Source organism: Anas platyrhynchos, chromosome 2 (assembly GCF_047663525.1).
Source record: "Anas platyrhynchos isolate ZD024472 breed Pekin duck chromosome 2, IASCAAS_PekinDuck_T2T, whole genome shotgun sequence".
In the NCBI taxonomy this organism is placed as follows: Eukaryota; Metazoa; Chordata; class Aves; order Anseriformes; family Anatidae; genus Anas; species Anas platyrhynchos.
Genome location: NC_092588.1, coordinates 78,038,640 through 78,044,698, shown reverse-complemented (window position 1 = coordinate 78,044,698; position 6,059 = coordinate 78,038,640). Strand labels below are relative to the sequence as shown.

At 41.1% G+C, this 6,059-nt stretch overlaps 1 protein-coding gene across 3 annotated transcripts in view; it reads right to left on the bottom strand.

Moving 5' to 3' along the window:
• LOC113842766 (uncharacterized) overlaps window positions 1-6,059 on the bottom strand; it is a 66,037-nt gene that overhangs the window by 33,642 nt on the left and 26,336 nt on the right. The gene's annotated exons all lie outside the window — the stretch shown is intronic.

Genomic DNA, 6,059 nt, shown 5'->3' with positions numbered 1-6,059 from the left:
TTTTTTTTTTTTTTTTTTTTTACAGCGTAGCTTCCACATGTAAAGTAAGGAGTTTCCTAAAATCAAAGGGAACTGACTATTTTTATTACTCTTTTTAGAGACAAAAGGGAATTATATCTATTCCCTGCCCTTGCACACCAGCCAGCATTGCTATTCAGGTCTGGTGAGCTTGGTGCATCCCCTACACTGTGAGTATAAGATGTACCTGTCAGTTGGAGAGCCAGAAAGTCCTCCCAAAAAACTGCAGAAGCACTGTCTATGTACGGGCCATGACATAAAAATAAAAAAAAATAAAAAAAAAAAAAAAAGATTTTGCTTCTTGATATCTGGGAATCTTATCTTGAACTTTACTGGAATAATTTTTTCTTGCTTAGCTACATAATTTCTTGCTTTGATAAACTTACCTAACAGCTGACTTTGCACTTTGATACTGAAGGAATGTAGCCAGAATAAGAAACAGTCTGAGTCACTGTGGAATGACATTCGGCCCTCTGCAAACAGAGCATGCATGCTGCAGCCTTGTTACGCCCCACCCTTAGGTTTCTTTACGGACTGTGAGCAATAAACATGCCAAGCCCAGGCTGGGAAGGGGCAGAGTTATCTAACGCTCCAGACGGGGAATTGCTACGGCAGGGAAAGAGACATGTTCCTGTTTGTCACTGTATGAGGTGAAGGGCTGCTGGACAGGGAAGCAGCGCTGCTCCATGCTGTTCCAAGTGTCTGCTTCAGTGTGTATAACTCACAGGCCATATATTACCCAAGCAAGAATTTTGGCTTGGTTTGATTACTCTTGTGTATGAAAGTGAAGTGGAATAAAATAGAAAATATTACCTGCACGAGTTGTAGGGAAAGCACATTCTTACCTAAAGGACATAACAAAATCAACTTCAAGTTAGCTAAAGAGGGGCTGAAAGACAAATAAAACCCTGTCCGAAAGAAAATACAGTCAAATGCAGAGAAAAATGAAAGTCTGATCACATATAACTAGTTGCTTTGGAGGGGAGCAGTTTGTTGGAAGATGAACAAAATGATTTGTATTCCTCAGAGTATCTTCAGGTTTGTAGAGCCAAATTTTATGATTTTCTGCATTTTATACTCATGAGATTTTCCTTGCCAGAAGACAGATGAGTATTTGGTATTGAAAACAATCTCAGCTTACCCGGAAATTCTTCCGTTCTCTATCGCTAACCAGAAATATCTGATCCAGCCCTTTGGCTGTCAAATTAGTGAGTGAAATCACATATATCCACAATACCTGAACAGACTCTTAAAAAGAAAATTTCTTGTTACTGTTTGGTTGGCAAGAATTTACAATGCATATTAAAAAAATCCCAGTTACGAGTTACTGCCAAGCACAGTCCCACCACAAAGACCTCCCAGGTCAAAACATCTGCTCAGTGAAGACACTAACTCCATAGGAAAGAACACTCGGGGGTAAATAATGACTCACAGTGCTGCACAGTCCATTTCCCTCTTGCTTTTCACAACGTCAGAGTGACCTGACCAGTTAACACAACAGTAAAACCTTATATTCTAAAAATGTGGAGAGACTAAAGACATTATTCATGGTCAGTGGAATACTTAGTGTTGTTTCCTAAAGACAGCTCCCGAAACTATATCAGCATATCCTGTATGCATTACTTCCTGCAGAGGAGTTCACATCAGAGACTTGGGAGAAGGTGGAACTAAGGTGTTACACAGCACACCAGGAGGCGTCTCCATCAAAGCAATCAAGACCATCAGATAATCCCTCTTCTTTTTTATTTTAACAGTAAAACCTAATTTCAAATTCTGAAAACCTACAGCTTCCTAAATCCTTCCTTAATTACATCCATGAAGGAAATAAAGCTTATGAGAAAAGAGACACCAGCTTAAAACTTCTGAGGGACACGGTTTGGTGATGGGACTCCGTAGGCCACGTTAGCAGTTTGACTTGATGATCCTGAAGGCTTCTTCCAACCCCGATGCTTCTAGATGCAAATAGCACAGTTGTATAGGCGAGGAATCATCCTTATCTTTACTGCGTTCAGTTACCAGAATATTTGAGAAAGAAGGAAATGGATACGAAAGCAGAAGTTGCAACATCAAACGAGATGTTACTGTATTGGATCAACTGCAGTGCTTAGTGGGCTCGACTGTTAGATAAAGAATCTCAGATTAACGCATATGATGAAGATAGACTTCTGGATACCACGTGGCACATTCGTGCCAGCCCCCTCACACACGTGGTAGTATTAAGTGCCTATATTGTACTGACCATATGTAATGTAAGCATACAAGGTTGGCCAAGCTAGATCTGAATAAAGATTCTCCAAACCTGAGTGTTTTCTTCACAGTGGTAAATAGGCCAGGAAGAGTGAGCACTTCCCCTGAATGCTGTCCCAGCCTCTGACTATATTTACTTTAGGGGATTTCCTGAGCTATGTATGTTTTCTTCACATTTACCAGCCCCAGCAGATCTCTTCTCTGTATTTTGCTCAGTCTTCCCGTGGATTTATGCCAACTTTAAGCAGCCAGTGCTCTTCAGCAAAGTTCAGCAGGTCAGCTTTTTTCTTGCGTGAAGCTTTGGAGTTGGTGGGAGACTGAGGGTGAAGAACCTGGTTGCCACTAGCTTCATTGGATTCCTCCCAGTCAACAGTAAATGCTCAGTCCCGTCCATTCATCCGGATGACACCTATTTTGTAGACATACATCACTTCCATCCTAAATAATATTTTTCCCAGGCTGTGGGAAAAAGCTCATGTATTCTTAAAGGAGAAGGCACTGGCCTTTGGTGATCCTTTTCTTTTTTTTTTTTTTTTTTTCCTCTTCTGAACTCTTCCAGTCTCACTGTCACTTTATGGAGGAGAGCGGACCAGAAGCACATGCAGAGTCCACAGGGTGACTCTTGCATTCAAATGACTTTCTCTGCTCCTCTCCTAATAAGCTCTGACGTATGATTTACTTTTTTGACTGCTGCTGAGCTAGTGATTTCATATGTTATAACCCCAGATCTTGGCTGACAGTCTTAATGGTCAACTCAAGACTGTTATTTTATACATCAGTTCAGGGTAACTTTTTTTGTTCATGTCCTCTCCTTTATATAACTCGATTTTCACTTCTTGTTTCATTGCCTGGTCACTCAACAATGTTTCCCACAACTCATCACAATCTGTTTTCCATGTCCCCCACCCTCCAAGTAATTTCTATCATCAGCAAACTTTCTCAACCTCAGTGCTCATATCCTTTTCCAGCTCACTTATTTTCAACAGCTCGAATCCCTGCAGAACCTCACCTGAAACCTCCCCCTATGCTGAGAACTATCTACTCTTGTCCTCTTTGTGCTATCTTTCAAACATCTGTCCATGCTCTGTCCTTCTCTCTTAACCTTACCTGCTTAGTTTCCCTCAAAAATTCTGATAGGAAACTTTGTCAAAAACCTCCTGAAAATGTAAAGAGACTGGATCATCATTCTCCACATGCTTTAAGTCCTCATGAAGTGAACTCTACATGAACACCATTCTAATTTAAAAGCCATCAAGGTAAGGGATATATGATGGGGCAGGGAAATAAACCAAGAACAACTATTCAGCTGTAACTCTCTGCAGTCATCTCAGTCCTCGTCTCTGTAGTCTTTTCTCATACAGAAACTGTTCCCTGGGCCACATAATTCCTGTCAACTTCTTTTCGTGTCACATCTACCTCTTCTATATCTGTTCTGAGAAGAGGCAATCAGAGCTGTGTCTAGCACGTGGACACCTACCAGGCTAAGCCATACTTCCTGAAGGTCTCTTTTTCCAGGTGCTTTGGAAGCCGGCCAGCTGTGCTTGACAGCTGGAGCTGAGCCAAGTGTCACTGTGCTGACGTGCTGGGGCACGTGCCTGTCAAACACAGCCCCTTTCAACACTCGAGGGAGGATTTTCACAGATAGAAAAGCAATAGAGAGCAATCTGTGGTTAATAAGGAAAGAGAAAGGAAGTGACAGTATTGGTTTCTTAGTAGTACTGGAAACATCGCAGCCATTTTGATCTACACAGTTACTGCTCATCTAAACCACAACACACTAAAAGCCACATGTAGACCTGTCAAGCGGCATTGATTTCATCAGAATAAGGCTAGACTTAAGTGAGCAACTTCAGCTGTTTCAGGTTAGGGAGAAGAGCATAATGGCAACATGCTGCCCTGTTCCAGTTGGTCTGTTTTGTTGTTGCTATTGCAGCCTCTCCTCCCCTCCCACACTCTTTCAGGCAACGCTCTGTCTTTTTCCTTTTAAATTAGGTGTGTTACTACAAAGATCAACTGAGAGCATTCCCAGCCTTACTTCCAAAACTCAAGTCAAAATGTCTAAAAGCACATTTGCCTACAAATATTCAGCTAAGAAGAAACACTCAGTCTAGAGCAGTACCCTCGCATTTCAGAAGTTTCATTTTGGGTCCTTTAATCTAGCAGCAGCAGTTGATCATTTCACAAGCAAGTCCTGGAAATTTTCCTGTAATAGTGTTGTTGCTTCCGTTTTTCATCTACTGGTGTTCGTGCATTTATGGAAACATTCTCCATAGAACAAAATACAAGGAAATGCCTAATAATGGTGTCACAGCACTTGGTGCAGACTGACATTAAAAAGTTAGTAATTGCAAATACTGGTAAAGTGCTTATATCTTTGAGCAGCACTATTTAGTAAAACAATTGTTCCTGACCAGGTATTTCCAACCATCCTAAGACATGTTTAAACTCATCCAGATTCATCAGGAGTTGTGTAATGTTGTTTGAACCCACGGGAATTCCGATCTCTTTGAAAAACTCCATCAGGAGAGAGAAAACCAGCTTCTTCTCTGGGAGCATGCAGCCAAAGTACCTCACAGCTGTTTCTGAATTACCAATTGCCCTTGATGAAATGGGAAAGCATTTTGTTAATAACTGATGTAGAGAAGAAAACAAGGACTAGCCAGCAACACTGTCACAGAGAACTGCCACACCTGCACATGCAGCTTACTCCAGAGGAATGTGCACTGCAAAGGTGTTGCCTTCACTGGAACTCATCATGAAGTCAAGAGGAAGGTAATTCCTCTTAATACACTCCACACTTACACCTTCATATTTCTGTTGCTAGGCCACAGCTCAGCATCGAGGGAGGACCTCAGAAGATCTTCTGAACTTATCAGCAATAGAAAATTGTGGCTGCAGTCAGCCACAACCAACGGTGGTTCCCAAATCCCCCGGGGCACTGCGCTCTGCAGCCGTGCTCCCGTGTGTCAACACTGTTGGTCGCACGGCGCTGCAGATTCTCCCTCCTCTGCCCTCTGTGGCTTCAGGAAAGCATAATAGAAGTTTTGTTGAATTGGCGGGTCAAAACTAGCTAAAAAGTCATGGCTTCTCGTGCCATGAGCTTACCGTGATTTGATTTTATTTTTAAGATTAGTAAGGCAGGTAACTATTCCAGGTAGCCTTGGTCTAGCACTGTGTAGTTTTGATATTTTCTATTTATCAGCCCCTGGAAGAGGTGCAATGGAACCTGCAAGTTTCACACCCATGGTTGGCAACAGCAACTTTCATCCTGCTGGCAAGAAAAACAGCTGCATGCAGAAAGAAAAAAGGCTATTGGAATTATATGTATTTACATTTTTTTTTTCCTGGTGGCTGAGGATTTTATTACAAAGAAAATAAAAGTTTCAGCTAAAGGAAAATAAACCCATTAGGTTGCTTTTCATTTTCATTAATGCCAAAATTAAATATTTCTGCTCATGTAAAGACATTATTGTGAAAAGCATTAAAGCAGTATTGACCTTATCCACATCAGGATAACCTTCCTTTCTTCTCCATCAGAAGAAAGATTCCTACGTAAATTCAGATTGCATTTTTGGATCAATTTATTTTCCCTATTCATTTCAAGAAGGGATGTGATAACTAGCAACACTGAGCGCTCGAGTGCAAACTAATAAATGTTAATTTTTTTATTTATTTTTTTTTTTGCCTCATGCTTGTTGGTAAATCACAACTGAACAAGACTGAAATGTTTTTAACCACACAATTGTTACAAATTTAGCCATCTTACTTCCCGTCTTTAGCCTGTATCTTCAGCC